At 41.0% G+C, this 18,129-nt stretch overlaps 1 pseudogene; it reads left to right on the top strand.

Moving 5' to 3' along the window:
- Positions 1-9,551: 9,551 nt before the first annotated feature.
- On the top strand, positions 9,552-13,052 carry LOC103300513 (T-complex protein 1 subunit zeta-like; annotated as a pseudogene).
- Positions 13,053-18,129: the final 5,077 nt, after the last annotated feature.

The raw sequence follows: 18,129 nt of genomic DNA, 5'->3' as shown, positions 1-18,129 counted from the left end.
TATTTTAGGAGTTTTATTGTCTTACCTTCAATACATTTAGATCTATTATCCAACTGGAAATGTATTTTTCTCCCATATATTCAGCTAAATCAAGATCATTTGAAAAGCCTGTTCTAGCCAATAATTTTGTATTGTAGCATTTGTTGTAAATCAACTGTTAGTCTATTTCTGGCATTCTTTTCTGTTCCATTGATCTTTTTTTTTAATCTTTGCATCAATATCACACAATAATAATTACTGTAATATAATGTCTTGGTAACTAATAGAGTTCTTTTACATTTTTGTTTCTCTTAAATAGTCTTGACCATTCTTGGCCTTTAAATTTCCATATAAATTTTAGAATTAACTTTTTAAGTCACATACACACACACACACACACACACACACACACACACACAAGAAAAGAAAAGAAAAGAAAAGAAAAAAGAAAAGAAAAGAAAAGAAAAAAGAAAAGAAAAGAAAGAAAAGAATTTGCAAGAATTTTGTTTGGACTTGCATAGAATCTGTAGTTAATTTGGGAATAATTTGCATCTTTATAATAATGAGTCTTCCAACTCATTAGTAAGATTTTTTTCTTTTCATATATTTTTCTTTTTTTTTAATTGTTTCATATATAAACAAACTGCTTTTTTGCTTAGTTGCTAAATCTGCAGTTGCCTCCTCAATGACACTATTTTTTTTTTTTACAGTTGTCAGACGCTAACTGCTAGGTACCCTGGCTCTTGGGTCTCCAGGGAGGTGTAAAGTCAGCCACTGCCTGGGGTCACCTAGCCGGAGCTACAGAGAGATCTGTAGATTCCTCCTATTTGTATTGGGTTTGGAAGTGCTGAGGTGAGGTGAGGCTGTGAAGCAAGGCAGGCTGGTGTTAGTGCTGGGTCTTGGGCCTTTTATTGATAGGTTTGGGGCTCCCTGACCCAGCTGCAGCTTATTTGGGAGATTTTAGCAGAGTCTGAAGCCTGATCCAGGACAGGCCATTCATATGAAAAAGCTGCTGCACGCAGGTTGGGTGGAGCTGCAAATTGGAAGGGGCGAGGCCCCAGGGATTCACCAGGGCAGAGCAAACAGAAATGGCTGCCAATCAGCCCTGCGACTGGGGAGGTCCCAGGACAGGAACAAGGACCCCCTGGGAGCACCTCCATCTGGGAGAAAGCCACCCCTGAGTTCCTGCCCCGATGCCAGACAATCCAGTTCCTCTCGTAAGTGTCTGTGTTCCCCAGAGCCTCACCCTGGTGCTGGAGCTCAGAGGGAGTTCAGTCCCTGTGCCGGCCCTTTGAGAGGATTAGCTGGGTCTCCAGCAGCCTCTGTGTCACTGAGCCCCAACCCCCACTGGTTTTTACAGCCCGTAGTTATGGGGACTTCTTTTCCCAGTTCTGGGACCCTGGGCTGGGGGTCTGGTGTGGGGCTGGGACCCCTTGCTCCTCCAGGCGGCCTCCACAGAGACGATCTCCCTCTTGATTAAAAAAGCAGCACACATGGGTCTGGTCTAGCCTGATCTGCGCCTCCGCCCCTCCTGCCAGTCTCAGTGTGCTTTCTTCTTTACTTCTCTAGTTGTAGGACTTCCATTCAGCCAGCTTTCAGGCAGTTCTGGATGATGGCTGTTCTGAATTTTAGTTGTAATTTAAATGTGATTGTGGGGGGCTGTGAGTACAGGTGTTCACCTACACCACCATCTTGGTTCCTTCTCCTTTAATTTTTCTTAGAAAGGTTTTATAGTTTCTTGTGTTGAGGTCTTGCGCTTTTATTATATTTACCCTAGTAAGTTAATAAATGTTGACATTGTTGTAAATTATGTCATTTTAAAATTCATTTTTTTGTTTTTAAAATAAAATTTATATACTGATATTATATACTGAAACTTTGATAAATTCATCTATTATTTGGATAATTTGCATACACGTTATTTTTAATTTTCTACATTTACAAGTAGGTCATCTGCAAACACTGAGAGTTTTATTTCTTCTTCTGCAACTGCAATTTCCATGTTTAGCATTTTATTTCTTTTTGTCTTCTTGCATTGGCTAGGAGCTCTGAATTAAAGTTGCAGTGGCAATCATTATCTTGTTATTAAATGCAGAGGGAAAACTGTCAACATTTCAGTCATATGTATGGTATTTGCTGTTTGTGTTTTGGCCTTCTCTTCTATTTCTAGTTTACTTTTTAATATGAATATATTTTATATTTATCAAATGCTTTTTTTATATCTATTGAGATGATCCCATACTTGTTATTTGGGTGTGGGTGTGTGCATGTGTGTGTGTGTGTGCATGTTATTCTTAGTCCATTATTAGGATCAACTACAGTGATTGCGCCTTCTGAATGTTAAATTAATCTTGCATTCCTGGAATAAACCAAACTTGGTCATGATGACATACACTGAGTGGCCAGATTATTATGATCTCTGTATGCATAATAATCTGGCCACTCATATGTAATACTTTCAACAATGAAGTTTTTTTAAAAAAAAAAGGGAAAAAAAGACACACAAAGGCTCTGTGAAATGAAGTTAATAATTCCCTTTTGATAGCAAAGCTAATACTTCTTCTGCACATTAGGAAATGAAGGAATTAGTAAGAATAATAAATCTGGAGGAACCCAAGATGGCGGCATAGGTAAACACCTAAACTGCTGCCTCACACAACAATTTCAAAACTATAACTAAAAGACAAAACATCTATCACCCAGAGCCACGGGAAGGCGGGCTGAGTGGAAGTTTTACAACTAGACGGAAAGAGAAAAGAGTATTCAGTGCACAAATGCTGAAAAGCTGAGGTACGGGGATGCACGCGATACAGGCTGGCGGCAGATCCCGGCTGGTAGTGGGCGTTGCTTTCTTCAACCCGAAGGGAGACAAGCTCCCGATTTCTCTGAAATCCAGTTTCTGGGGAGATGCGCGGGACCCAAAATCCTACGGGGAGAAGCTGGACTGTCTGCTATCAGGTCGGAAAGTGAGGGTGGCTTGCTTGCAGAGCTGCGCAGAGGAATAATTGTTTGCTGCACTGGGGCGCAAGACACGGGGGCACAGTCGGAGGCATGGGATGGCATGCTGCCAGCCATTGCTGTTTGCCACGCTCTAGCCTAGTGATGCCCTGAGACCCCGCCCTGCACTACCTACAAACCCACCCAAGCTCCAAGCAGCAGCTTTTGCATATGAATGGCCTTCACTATCACTGCTTAACCTAGCAAACTTGCAAACTGGTTCAGACAGCTCCATAATCTACAAATCCCAAGCAGGGAGGAGAGGACTATAGTTCTCACTGTAGCTTCTGTAGGGTGGCCTCAGACCGTAGCTGACCTGAACCCCATTGGAGATCCAGAAGCCAGTGTACCTAGTGGTCAGTGTGAGACACAGATTTCAACTCCTTACATCCATAAGTGACACATTCAAGAGGCAGACTCAGTGAACACCAAAGCCCCACTGAAACAAGTCCTGCATCATAAGCATGTCTCCAACGCAGCAGTTCTTCCATTATAAACACAGAGGGTCCCCACAGCCAATTGGCTTGGAGGACAATTCCTCCCAGTGGACAATTCCTCCCAGTGTACCAACAGCAATCAAGGCTTAACTATACCAAGACTTTGCACTCAGCCCACAAAGGGGTGTACCAAGACTGTCCACCTCAGGTGATTGGGGAGGCTGAGCTACTGGCCCCTATAGGTCACCTACCACACAAAGCTGCTCCATCAACACAGGGAAGCAGCCAAAATGCGGAGACACAGAAACATGTCACGAATGAAAGAAATGGAGGAAAGCAAATTACGTGACGACATAGAGTCAAAACCACATTTATAAGGTTACTCAAGAATCTTCTAAAAACCGCTGAGAAACTTGATGAGACCTTCAAGGACCTTAATGAGAATGCCAAAAAAATGGAAAAGGACCAGTCAGAAATTAAGCATACACTGTCTGAAATAAAGAATATACAGAAACTCAACTGTAGATCAACGTACCCCAAGAATTAAATCAAAGATCTGAAATATGAGGAAACAAAAAACACCCAACCAGAAAAACAAAAAGAAAAAAGGATCCAAAAATATGAAGATAATGTAAGGAGCCTCTGGGACAACTTTAAGCATACCAACATCCGAATTTTGGGGGTGCCAGAAGGAGAGAGAGAGCAAAATATTGAAAACCTATTAGAAGAAATAATGACAGAAAATTTCCCCTACCTGGTGAAAGAAATAGACTTACAAGTTCAGGAAGCGCACAGAACCCCAAACAAGAGGAATCCAAAGAGGACCACACCAAGACACATCATAATTAAAATGCCAAGATCAAAAGACAAAGAGAGAATCTTACAAGCAGCAAGAGAAAAACAGTTAGTTACCTACAAGGGAGCACCCATATGACTGTCAGCTGATTTTTCAATAGAAACTATGCAGGCCAGAAGGGAGTGGCAAGAAATATTCAAAGTGATGAACAGCAAGAACTACAACCAAGATTACTCTACCCAGCAAAGCTATCATTCAGAATTGAAGGTCAGATAAAGAGCTTCACAGATAAGAAAACGCTAAAGGAGTTCATCACCACCAAACCAGTATTATATGAAATGCTGAAGGGTATTCTGTAAGAAGAGGAAGAAGAAAAAGGTAAAGATAAAAATTATGAACAACAAAAAGACATCAAACACATACCTACCAACAAGTGAAGCTAAAAATCAAGTGAATAAAAAGTCTGAAGAACAGAATGGACTATAATGGAATATAATGGAATATAATGAATATAATGGAATCAGGGACATAGAAAGGGAGTGGACTGACAATTCTCAGAGGGAAGGGGGTCTGAGGAGTGTGGGAAGAGATTGGACAAAAGTCTTACACCTATGGATGAAGACAGTGGCGGGAGGTAAGGGCATGGGGTGGGGAATCAGGTGGAGGGAGCTATGGGCAGGGGGGAGAGGAACACCTGTAATAATCTGAACAATAAAGATTTATTTTAAAAAAGAATAATAAATCTAGTAGCATTTTGTAGAATATTGTTACTAGGCATAGAATTCTTGTTGGGTAATTATTTTCCAAATTCATTCTTAGAGAACTAACTTCTTTTTCCAATATAATACATTGGTTTGCTAAATTGCATATCAAAACAAGGACAACTGGCACAAAATATTTTGAGAACAAACACGATTCTCATGAAGCATATGACTGAAGTGATGAGAGTTGAAATTAATGAACCAAGTATAGAGTAGCCTATTAGTCTCATGAGCATCAGTTAGAACTTTACCCCAATGGATGGAAATTCAGCACTTTCATTAAATGAAGGTTGATGAAGAGAGTATCCAGTTCGTTGATCTGCACCATTTCCTCTTCCCCTATCATGAAAACTTTATTAAAATTGTCCATTTCCAATATTTTCCTGAAACAGCACATAAGAATCGTGTGCACTTTGAAAGTGTGCCTGATTTTTTTATTCTATCTGACTAATGAATTTTAACCTTGGCTGGGTATAGGTTTATTGGATTATAAGGCTATTTTCTCAATTACCAATATAAATGTTATTCTAGCACCTTAATACTTCAAGTGTTGCTGATGAGAAATCAGATGATTCTTATACTCTCTTTCCATCACACATAGACTATTGTTTTTTACTAGAAGCCTTTAAAATTATACCTTTATCTTTGGAATTGAAGAATTTTACCAAGGTATGACTGGCACTCGGTCAGCCCTTTCAATCTATAATCTTGGGTCTTTCTTCAGTTCAGGAAATGTTAATTTATTATTTCATCTGTTCTTTTATACCCTTCTGGGTCTCCCAGTATTCTCTTTTTCATCAGAAAAAATGCTTTTTATTTAATTTATTGGGATGACACTGCTTAACAAAATTATAAGGTTTCAGGTACACAATTCCACAACACATCTTTTGTACACTGTATTGTGCATTCACCACTCCAAGTCAAGTCTCCATCCATCACCATTTATTCCTCCCGACTATACCCTACTTCACTTCCCCTATCCCTCCCCACCTGGCAGTCACCACACTGTTGTTCATATCCATCCTAGTATTCTCTTGTTTGATCAACTAGGTCTAACCTCAAAGTTTATTTTCCTTTGTGTTTCTATTCTTAGTGTTTTACCTTTTTTGAGAGCTTTCTTCCACTCCATTTCCCAAGTTATTAATTCATTATTCAGTAACAGCCATTATCATTTTCAATTTTCTGATTGAATTTTTTAGTTTTAAATTTATTTATTTATTTTAAGTTCACAGAAAAATTGAGTGGACAGTACAGAGTGTCCGTATATCCTCTGGTTCCACACTTGTATAGCTTCCCCCTCCACCCCGATCGATATTCTGCACCAGAGTGGTACATGTGTTACAATCAATTAACCTACATTGACTTATCAATAGCTCCCAAAGCCCATAGTTTTACATTAAGCTCACTCTTGGTGGTGTACATTCTATGGGTTTTGACAAACGTATAACATGTATTCACCATTACAGTACAGTATCACACAAAATGGTTTTGTTGCCCTAGAAAAACTCTGTGCTTTACCTATTCATCCCTCCCTCTCCACAACCTCTGATAACCACTGATAATTTCAATGTCTCCAAAGTTTGCCTTTACAGAATATCATATACTTGAAATCACATAGTGTGGAGTCTTTTCAAATTGACTTCTTTTATGCAGTAATATGCACTTACATTTCCCCCTTGTCTTTTCATTACTTAATAGCTCTTTTTTCTACTTTTATTTAGATAAAATTGATGTACAGCCCATAAGTGTATCTTTAAGGTTTGAAGCATAATGATTTGATTTGCATATATTGTAAAGTGGTTACCTTAGTAAGTTTAGTTCACAACCTTCATCTCAAAAAGATGCAAAAAGAAAAAGAAATTTTTTTCCTGCAATAGGAAATCTTGGGATCTACTTTTTAAACAACTTTCAATGCCATACAGCAGTATTAACTATAGTCATCATGTACATTACATCCCCAGTCCTCATTTATTTTATAACTGGAAGTTTATAACTTTTGACCACCTTCATTCAATTCCCCCACCCCCTAACCACAAATCTAATCTCTTTCTCCATGAGTTTGAGGTTTTTTAGATTCCACATATCGAGATTATATAGTATTTGTCTTTGTCTGACTTATTTCACTTAGCATAATGCCCTCAATGTCCAACCATGTTGTCACAAATAGCAAGGTTTCCTTTTTAATGGTTGAATAATATTCCTGTGTGTGTGTGTGTGTGTGTGTGTGTGTGTGTGTGTGTGTGTGTGTGTGTGAATTCTTCTTCATCCATTCAGCCATTGAGGAACATATAGGTTGTTTCCATCTGTTGGCTGTTAACAGATAATGTTGGTATGAACATGGGGGTGCAGATACATTGTCGTTTTCATTTCCTTTGGATATATTCCCAGAAGTAGAATTGCTGAATCATATGACAGTTCTATTCTTAGTATTTTGAGTCTTAGTAAAATGTATGTTTTTCTCATTTATTCTATGCTTTCCAGTTTGTTGGTGCATAGTTGTTCATAGGGGCTTCTTATGATCCTTTGTATTTCTGTGATATTAGATGTAATGTTTCCTCTTTCATTTATAATTTTGTTGATTTGCATCCTCTTTCTTTTTTGCTTGGTTAATCTAGCTAAAGATTTGTAGATTTTCAAAGAACCAACTCTTAGTTTGTTAATCTTTTCTATTATTTCCTGTTTTCTATTCAATTTAGTTTTGCTCTAATCTTTATTATTTTCTTCTTCTGCTAACTCTGAGGTCAGTTTGTTCTTCTTTTTATTCTTGAGAATTGAAATCATAGCTCATATTCTCTTAGTGCTGTATAATATTCCATTGTCTGGATGTACCAGTTTATTCATCCATTCACCTCTGAAGGGCACCTTGGTTGTTTCCAAGTTTTGGCAACTATGAATAACGCTGCTATAAACATCCACGTGCAGGTTTTTGTGTGGACATGTTTTTAACTCCTTTGGTTTGCTGGATCATATGGTAAGAGTACGTTTAGTTTTGTAAGAAACTAACAATCTCTCTTCCAAAGTTGCTGTACCATTTACATTTCTACCAGCAATGAATGACAGTTCCTGTTGCTCTACATCCTTGCACTTGACGTCAGCGTTTCGGGCTATGCTAAAAAGTGTTAGTGATATTTTGTTGTTGTTTTAATTTACATTTCCCTGATGATATTTGATGTGCAGTATCTATTCATATGTTTATTTGCCATTTATTTATCTTCTTTGGTCGGGTGTTGAGACTTTTTGTTCATTTTTATTTGGGTTGTTCCTTTTCTTATTGTTTAAAAAATTATTTGTATATTTTTAGTAGCAGGTCATTATCAGATTTGTCTTTTCCCACTATGTGGTTTCTCTTCTCATTTTTTTTTTTTTGGTGTTTTTCACAAAAGTTTTTTTTAATTTTAATAAAGTTCAGTTTATCAATTATTTCTTTCATGAATCATGTCTTTGGTGTGTTACATCTAAAATGTCATCACCAAACTCATGCTAAATTTAAATATTTTGTTAGATTTATTTTGACTCCCTTTTAAAAAAAATCCTTATCTAAGATTTTCATCAGTTCTACTTTACTAGAAAACATATTTTAGACATTCAACTTGGTTTTCCTCCATCTGGTTTTTGAGTGAAATATCTTTATTTGCTTGTTCAGGATAATTTGCCTTAAGTCGTCAGATTAACTATTAAACTCAAGGATTTCTCAGTCATTGACAATCACTATCCCATGGAATTCTTATCAGCACTGGCTCATATTTGCTATTTGTATACAAAATAGAAAATCCTTGTTCTTATACTGAGACACGATAAGAAAGGATCCTTGCTTCTGGGTCTCCCCGCAACCAGTTTTTTCCTAACTGTAAGAAGTGAGAGAAATTTGGCCCAGCAAGACAGGCAGGAACAAGAATATTCTCCCAGGAATGCAAATGAGCAGAAAAGAATAGCCTTTCCCAAGGGCTTTACAGTTTTCACATGCTGTGCTCCCTCAAAGAATCAGGAAATCCTGGTGATTTCCCCAGGCTTCAAGAGGAAAGAAGTCCTCACCTCTAGTACCAATACCTCAAGTCTACCATAGCCTCACGGAGAATGGTGTTCCTACTGTTTCTCCCTAAAGATCTCTCTAGAACCACCAGCTGCAGAGGAAAGGACAGGGAATCATGAAGTACTTGCTGCATGTCACTGTCCTTGATACTCAAATACAATAAACATTTGCTAAAAGTGCTGGAGAGCAACAGAACAGAGCCCACTAACCACAATCCAGCACATCTAGTCCCTTTGTCCTCTGGATATCAGGCCTAGGGAACAATAACCCACGCCCAGACTACCAAGCAATTGAGAGCGGCTACCCTATACATTCTACATTTCATTTTTCTAGCTGAACAAATAGGTAATTGGCAGTCTTAAATTTTCCCCAGAGCTCCTGCTCCTCAGATAAGAGCTCCTACGTCTCCCTTCCCTTAGGTAAGAAGCAGGCTCAACAAATAGTGAGGAATAGACTTCCTTTTGGATAAAGTAGTGTTTTGAATGATGGGCAATCAAGAGAGTGAGACATAGGGACCGGAGGCTCTGTGGCAGTTGGAGAACCCACGTAAAATGCCCGTAAGCAAGTGACATGATATGATGTTGTGGAAAGAATTGGATTTAAAATTGAGGAATGTGTTTCTTGTCTGATTTTTTACTCTTCTTCAATTAATTATTTAGGAATGTCAGTTAAGCTCTCTGAGCCTTAATTCTCTGCTTTCCCATGCAAGGAAAGGTGTCTATACTCTCATTCACAAAGGAAGCTCTTTCTCAGTGACAAACAGGTCTGACATGGGTGACTAAACAATAACAAAACAAAAAAGGGAAAATAAACAAGCCAGCAGCCTCCCCAGAGCATAAGCAACCTGGATACACAAAGGAGATTATTCCTCGGTATTACTACAGAGACAAAGCATAGGAGTAAACACAATTTACAATGCAGGCATTAAACTTCTTGATTCGGTTCTCTACTGGAGTGCGATAGCCCCTTCTTACACAAGTTTACAGTGGTGAACCAGTGAGCAGACACTTAGAAAATGTACAGTGCCATTAGTATCCTGCTATGAAAAAAAAAGTAAAAGATACAAACAGCCTCACATGCAATATCATATAATAAAGAGGTAATATGCAAATTGACCATCACTCCAACACACAAGATGGCCACCCCCATGTGGTCAAAGATGGCCGCCCCCATGAGGACACAAGATGGCCACCACAAGATGGCCATCAGGGGAGGGCAGTTGGGGGCAACCAGGCCTGCAGGGGAGGGCAGTTGGGGGCAATCAGGCCTGCAGGGGAGGGCAGTTGGAGGTGACCAGGCCTGAAGGGGAGGGCAGTTTGGGGGACCAGGCCTGCAGGGAAGGACAGTTGGGGGCAACCAGGCCAGCAGGGGAGAGCAGTTAGGGGTGACCAGGCCAGCAGGAGAGGGCAGTTAGGGGTGACAGGCCTGGCAGGGGAGGGCAGTTGGGAGCGACCAGGCCTGCAAGGGAGGGCAGTTGGGGGGGACCAGGCCTGTAGGAGAGGGCAGTTGAAGATGACCAGGCCAGCAGGTGAGGGCAGTTAGGGATGACCAGGCATGCAGGGGAGGGCAGTTGGGGGTGACCAGACCTGAAGGGGAGGGCAGTTTGGGGGGACCAGGCCTGAAGGAGAGGGCAGTTAGGGGCAACCAGGCTGGCAAGGGAGGGCAGTTAGGGTGACCGGGCCAGCAGGGGAGGGCAGTTCAGGGTGACCAGGCCGGCAGGGGAAGGCAGTTAGGGGCCAGCAAGGGAGCAGTTAGGCGTCAATCAGGCTGGCAGGGAAGTGTTAGGGGGTGATCAGGCTGGCAGGCAGAAGCAGTTGGGGCAATCAGGCAGGCAGGCAGGCGAGCTGTTGGGAGCTAGCAGTCCTAGATTGTGAAAGGGATTTCCAACTGCCTGTTTAGGCCCGATCCCACCGGGCAGTCGGACATTCCTCAAGAGGTCCCAGATTGGAGAGGGTGCAGGCTGGGTTGTGGGACACACACACACACACGTGCACGAATTTCATGCACTGGGTCTCTAGTCTATATAATAAAAGCCTAAGCAACCATTATGGTGGAACAACCAGAATGACCAGTTGCTATGACATGCACTGACCACCAGGAGGCAGGTGTTCAATGCAGGAGCTGCCCCCTGGTGGTCAGTGCGTTCCCACAGGGGGAGCACTGCTCAGCCAGAAGCCGGGCTCATGGCTGGTGAGCACAGCGGCGGTGGCAGGAGCCTCTCCCATCTCCACGGCAGCACTAAGGAGCAGTGAGCCAAGTGAGTGGTAGGGAGCAGCAAGCAGGCAGGTGGTAAGGAGCAAGGAGTCCCGGGCTGCAAGAGGGTGCAGGCTGGGCTGAGGGACCCCCACCCCCCAGTGCATGAATTTCATGCACCAAGCCCCTAGTATCATTATAAAATATAAAACTTAAAGTATCGTATTTTCCAGCGTATAAGACAACTGGGCATATAAGATTTTCCTGGGTTAAAAAGTCATCTTATATGCCGGAAAATACGGTATTTCCATCTTAGAGGTGAAGTGACTTGTGCTCAAAGCTGCATAGATATTTACTGTATTTTCTGGCATATAAGATGACTTTTTAACCCAGGAAAATCTTATATACCCAGTCGTCTTATACGCCGGAAAATACGGTAAATTCTAGCTTTTTTACAAGAGTGCAGGAAAGAGGGAAACTAGTAAAAGCTAAGAGAAAATTCATTGAAGATGAAGTTAAAAATAATAGAACTAAGAAAGTCTGTGGTGACTCAGATAAAGGATTTGTTGTTATTAATCAATAGGGAATTGATCCATTTTCTTTAAATGCTCTTGCAAAAGGAGGCATGCTAACTGTACACAGAGCTAAACAGAGAAATATGGAAAGGCTGACTTGCTGGCAGGGGGGTATCTCTAAATTCTTTTGATGACTTAAGTCCTGATTGGTTGGGACATGCAGGGCTTGTCTATGAGCATACATTGGGAAAAGGAAAGTTCCCCTTTATTGAGAAATGTAGCAATCCTCAGTCTGTCACATTAATGGTCAAAGGGCCAATGAGCACACACTCACTGAAATCAAAGGTGCAATACAAGAGGCTTGAGGCTGTTAAAAATGCTCTTGATGGATGTGTAGTTCCAGGTGCTGGTACAGTGGAAGTGGCAATGGCAGAAGCCCTGATTAAACATTAGCCCATTGTAAAGAGCAGGGCTCGCCCTAGCCAGTTTGGGTCCCAGATTTGATTCCGATTAAGGGAACATACCTGGGCTGCAGGCTCGTGTTAGAGACAATCAATCTATGTGTCTCTCTCACATTGATGTTTCTCTCTGTCTCTCCCCCTCCTTTCCACTGTCTCTAAAAATCAATGGAAAAATATCCTTGGGTAAGGATTAACAAAAAAATTATAGAGATAGATGATAGATAGATAGATGATAGATAGATAGATAGATAGATAGATAGATAGATAGATAGATGATAGATAGATAGATAGATAGATAGATGGTAGATAGATAGATAGATAGATAGCTAGATAGATAGATAGATAGATAGATAGATAGATAGATAGATAGATAGATAGATAGATGATAGATATAGATAGATGATAGATAGATAATGATGGTGATAGATAGATAGATAGATAGATAGATAGATAGATAGATAGATAGATAGATGATAGATAGATGATAGATGACAGATAGATGATAGATAGATAGATAGATAGATAGATAGATAGATAGATAGATAGATAGATAGATAGATAGATATAGATAGATAGATAGATAGCCCAACTTGGAGTTCAAGCATTTGCTGGTTCTCATTTGCTCATTATTCCCAAGGTTCTAGCTCAGAATTCTGGTTTTGACCTCCAGGGATCACTAGTTAAAGTTCAAGCAGAAATTCAGAATCAGGTCAACTTGTGGGGATGGACTTGAACACAGGGGAGCTGGTGGAAGCAGCAGAAGTAGGCATTGGGGCAATATTCTGTAAAGAAACCGCTTCTTCAGGCCTGCACTGTGATTGCCACCAACATTCTCCTGGCTGATGAGATCATGAGAGCTGGAGTGTCTTCTCTAAAAGTTTGAATTGAAGCTTCCCTGTGTTGCCTGGATAATGAAGACGCCCGAGTGAGCCTCAGAATACAGCTATGGAATTTTGTCCTAGCTTCAAATGATTTTTAAAGGAATTTTCGTTTCCCATATGAAGAGAGGCAGGAACACTGGCACCTATTCAAATTCCAAAGTCTGAAGTTATAATTACAGTATTTCTCACTGCACTCAGTGTACACATTAAAGCCGGCCCTTTTCACCCAGTGCACAGGACATTTTCTTTAGCTTCAAATATAAAAATACATGTTAGAAAAGCATGCTATCTACCTTATTAAATATTCCTTAAAAGCGGAAAACATATACAGTGCCTTGATAAATAGCATTTTTTCATTTCTACAGTTTTAATAAAACGATCTGTCTGAATTTTCCTAATTAGAAACAATAACTTTGGTAGACCAGGAAACCCTACTTTTGCATTTTCTACAGAGAAAGGATTTTGGAAACAGCGCTTATTTTAAAGTATAATTTTCCAATGTATATTCAACAAATATTAATGAACATCTACTATATACCAGGTGTACCAGTTAATAATGGCGGATTTTGTAATCAAAGAAAACACGACAATTTCAAGAGAAACATCAAAAGTGCTTTATTCAAAGTAATGTCCATCGCTAGCTACACATTTCCCCCATATTTCAGGTAATTTGTGGATACCGTCCCAATAGAACTTTTCTTGTTTTGAGGCAAACCATTCAGAGACCCAATTTTCCACTTCTTCGTATGTTTTTTTTTTGTTTTTTTTTTAATAAATCTTTATTGTTCAGATTATTACAATTGTTTCTCCTTTTTTCTCCCCATAGCTCCCCTCCACCCAGTTCTCACCTGCCCCCCTCTGCCCTAACCTCCCCCCGGTTTTCCTATTCCATAGGTGTATGATTTTTGTCCAGTCTCTTCCTGTACCCCCCACACAGACACCCCTTTCCCCCTGAGAATTATCAGTCCACTCCCATTCTATGCACCTGATTCCATTATGTTCACCAGTTTATTCTGTTCCTCAGATTTTTAATTCACTTGACTTTTAGATTCACTTGTTGATAGATATGTATTTGTTGTTCATAATTTTTATCTTTAGTTTTTTCTTCTTTTTCCTCTTTTTAAAGAATACCTTTCAGCATTTCATATAATACTGGTTTGGTGGTGATGAACTCCTTTAGCTTTTTCTTATCTGTGAAGCTCTTTATCTGCCCTTCAATTCTGAATGATAACTTTGCTGGGTAGATTAGTCTTGGTTATAGGTTCTTGCTATTCATCCCTTTGAATATTTCTTGCCACTCCCATCTCGCCTGCATAGTTTCTGTTGAGAAATTAGCTGATAATCGTATGGGTGCTCCCTTGTAGGTAACTAACTGTTTTTCTCTTGCTGCTTGTAAGATTCTCTCTTTGTCTTTTGCCCTTGGCATTTTAATTATGATGTGTCTTGGTGTGGTCCTCTTTGGATTCCTCTTGTTTGGGGTTCTGTGTGCTTCCTGGACTTGTAAGTCTATTTCTTTCACCAGGTGGGGGAAGTTTTTGGTCATTACTTCTTCAAATAGGTTTTCAATATTTTGCTCTCTCTCTTCTTCTGGCACCCCCATAATTCTGATGTTGGTACGCTTGAAGTTGTCCCAGAGGCTTCTTACACTATCTTCAACTTTCTGAATTCTCTTCTCTTCTTGCTTCTCTGGAGGAGTGTCCTTTGCCTCTTTGTATTCCAAATCTTTGGCTTGATTCTTGCATTCCTCTAGTCTGCTGTTGGGTCTCTGTATAATATTTTTTATTTCAGTCAGTGTATGTTTAATTTCTAGTTGGTCCTTTTTCATATCCTCGAGGGTCTCATTAAATTTATCAGCCTTTTCCATGAAATTCTTGAAAAACCTTTTAACTGTGGTTTTGAACTCTATGTCCATTCATTTGTTTTCCTCCATTTCTTTCGTTTGTGATCTGTTTCCTTGCCTCCTCATTTTCGCTGCTTCCCTGAGTTGGTTGGGTAGCTTTGTGTACTAGGTGTCCTATTGGTTCAACGGGTCAGCCTTCCAGTTACCTGAGGTGGACACTCTTGGTGCACCCCTTTGTGGACTGTGTGTACAGCCTTGTTGTAGTTAAGTCTTGATTGTTGTTGGTGTCACTGGGAGGAATTGACCTCCAGGCCAATTGGCTGCGAGGACCCGCTGTGTCTATAATGGAAAAATTGCTGTGCTGGAGACACGTTTATGGGGCAGGACTTATTCCAGTAGGGCTTTGGTGCTCACTGAGTCTGCCTCTTGAATGTGTCCCTTATGAGAGTGGTTGAAATCTGGTGTCATCTCACACTGACCACTAGATACACTAGTGTCTGGATCTCCAATGGGGTGCAGGTCAGCTACTGTCTGAGGCCACCCAGCAGGAGCTACAGCAAGAACTACAGTTTTCTCCTCTTTGCTTGGGCTTTGGCAGTTTTGGAGCAGTCTGACTGGAGTTGCAGTTTATTTGGTTAAGCTTCCACAGAACAGGCCATTTATATGCAAAAGCCGCTGTGTGGAGCCTGGGCGGGTTTGTAGAATGTGTGGGGCAGGGTCTCAGGGCGGGGCAGGGCGGGGTCTCAGGGCGTCACTAGGCTAGGGCGATCGCTGCCGTCAGCCGTCTCTGCCTTTCCTCGTTTCCAAGTCCCTGCATCCCACGCTCCAGCTCAGTAAACAATGATTGCTGGGCGCACCTCTGCAAAAAGTCACTCTCACTTTCCGACCCAATGGCCGAGAGTCCAGCTTCTCCCTGTAGGCGTGTCCCCAGAAACTAGATTTCAGAGTGATCGGGAGCTTGTCTCCCTTCGGGTTGAAAAAAAGCCGCGCGCCCAGTCGCCTGCCACCAGCCCGATTCGTGCGCCTCCGTACCTCAGCTTTTCAGCATTTGTGCTCCTTTCTCTTTCCTTCTTAGTTGTAAATCTTCCACTCAGCCAGCTTTCCCGTGGTTCTGGGTGGTAGACGTTTTGTCTTTTAGTTGTAGTTTTGAAATTGTTGTGCGAGGCAGCAGTTTAGTTGTTTACCTTTGCCGCCATCTTGGTTCCTCCCCTCTTCGTATGTTTTGAAGTGCTGCTCAGAAAGTGCATGTGCCATTGGTCAGAACAAGTGGTCATCTGAAGGAGCAAGGTCTGGTGAATACAAGGCGGGTGGGTTGATACTTCCCAGGCAAGATCTTTTAACGTGTCTTTAACTGGTTTTGAAGTGTGTGATGGTGCGTCATCATGAAGCAAAATTACTTTGCCATGTCTTCTGGCCCATTCTGGTCATTTCACAATCAAAGTGTGCTTCAACTTGATTATTTGTTGTTGGTAGTGATCAGTATTAACGGTTTCACCTGGTTTTAGAAACTCATAATACACCACACCTTCCTGATCCCACCAAACACAGAGCATTGTCTTCTTTCTGAAGCAATTTGGCCTTGCAGTCGATGTTGATGGTTGACCTGGATCAACCCATGATTTTGTGTGTTTGGGATTCTCAAAATAAATCCACTTTTCATCGCCAGTCACAATTTGATGCAAAAAAGACTTTCTTTTGTGCCATTGAAGCAACATTTTACTGATGACTCTTTTTTTGGCACAAAATTCGACATTTTTAAGCATAAAAATATGATGTTAACACCTTCAGCAAATTTGACATATGAAGTTTTGAAGCTTGCTGTCAATACAACAAAATAGCATACATATCAAATCACATATATATTAACATATGTGTAACTCCATCTCTTGAAAAAAATCCACATTATTAATTGGTACACCCAGCACAAGGTACACTGACACCAAGTTGTTAACATTGTCCTGCCTTTAAGGAACTCAGAAGTAATCTGAAGAAAAATATACACATAACTACAAATTAAAGTAATCAACTAATAATCTAATTTATCATATTTCTTTATTAAATCAAATAACCTATGGAGAACAATTGGATTACATTCTAGTAATAAACAGACTTTATTCATTGTGTCTATTAAAAAGAAATAGACTCTCCCTTTTCTTTACAAAGCACATATAGCATTCAACCATCACATAATTCAAAGAAATGAATTCTCTACAAATTAAGAATCCAAATTATTTATCACTATAATAATGATGCAAGATATAATGCCAATAGCTCCATGGTAACAATTTGAAATGGGTTCAAGTCTGAAGGAAACACCAAATACCCCAAATTAAGGATTTTATAACCAAAATTAAGATTCTCATAAATATATATATGAGCCCACAACCCTGATTGGGAATCAAACCCTGACCTCCTGGTTCATAGGTTGATGATCAATCACTGAGCCACACTGGCTGGGTAATATTCTCATAAATATTAACTATGGTCTCTAGTTATTTCACCATGCTTGACTCAATATACTAGGACTAGAGGCCCGGTGCATGAAATTCATGCACAGGGGGGGGGGGGGCCTCAGCCCGGCCTGCACCCTCTCCTATCTGGGACCCCTTGAGGGATGTCTGACTGCCTCTCACAATCCGGGACCATTGGCTCCTAAACACTTGCCTGCCTGCCTGCCTGCCTGATTGCCCCTAACTGCTCCCCTGCTGGCCTGATTGCCCCTAACTGCCTCTGCCTTGCCCCATACCCGGGACCCAGGATTCCCTCCTCTGGCCAGTTGCAGGCACCCAGGACCTGGGCCGGCTTCGCCCAGGCTGGCCACAGCCACAGGGGACCATGGGCGGGCAGCTTCACCCAGGCCACAGCCGCAGGCCCCCGAGACTGTGGGGCATGCAGCTTGTCCCTCTCCCAGGCCGCAGCCTGGTTGGTCCTCATTCCTCTCTCTGGAGCTCATTTGTGCCTGGCTGGTCCCCATTCCTCTCTCCCCATTGTTGAGTGTCTGAGCAGTTCCAGTGTGGTGACATGAGGGCGTGATGACCATTTGTATATTAGCTCTTTATTATATAGGATTATGTGGTGTTACTGACAATCCCACATCAAATGTCTTACATAAATGAGTGGGAACTGTTCCATAACCAATAAAATCTGTTAGTTTTTCTTTTTTTGATATTATAACAAAAAATAAGCAGCAAGAGAAGTTGCCCTTGCCTTCCTGGTGTGGTTCAGTGGTTGAGTTTTGA

Source organism: Eptesicus fuscus, chromosome 10, assembly GCF_027574615.1.
Source record: "Eptesicus fuscus isolate TK198812 chromosome 10, DD_ASM_mEF_20220401, whole genome shotgun sequence".
Taxonomy (NCBI): domain Eukaryota; kingdom Metazoa; phylum Chordata; class Mammalia; order Chiroptera; family Vespertilionidae; genus Eptesicus; species Eptesicus fuscus.
Note: the sequence above shows the minus strand (reverse complement) of the source record. Positions and strands in the feature narration are given on the sequence as shown.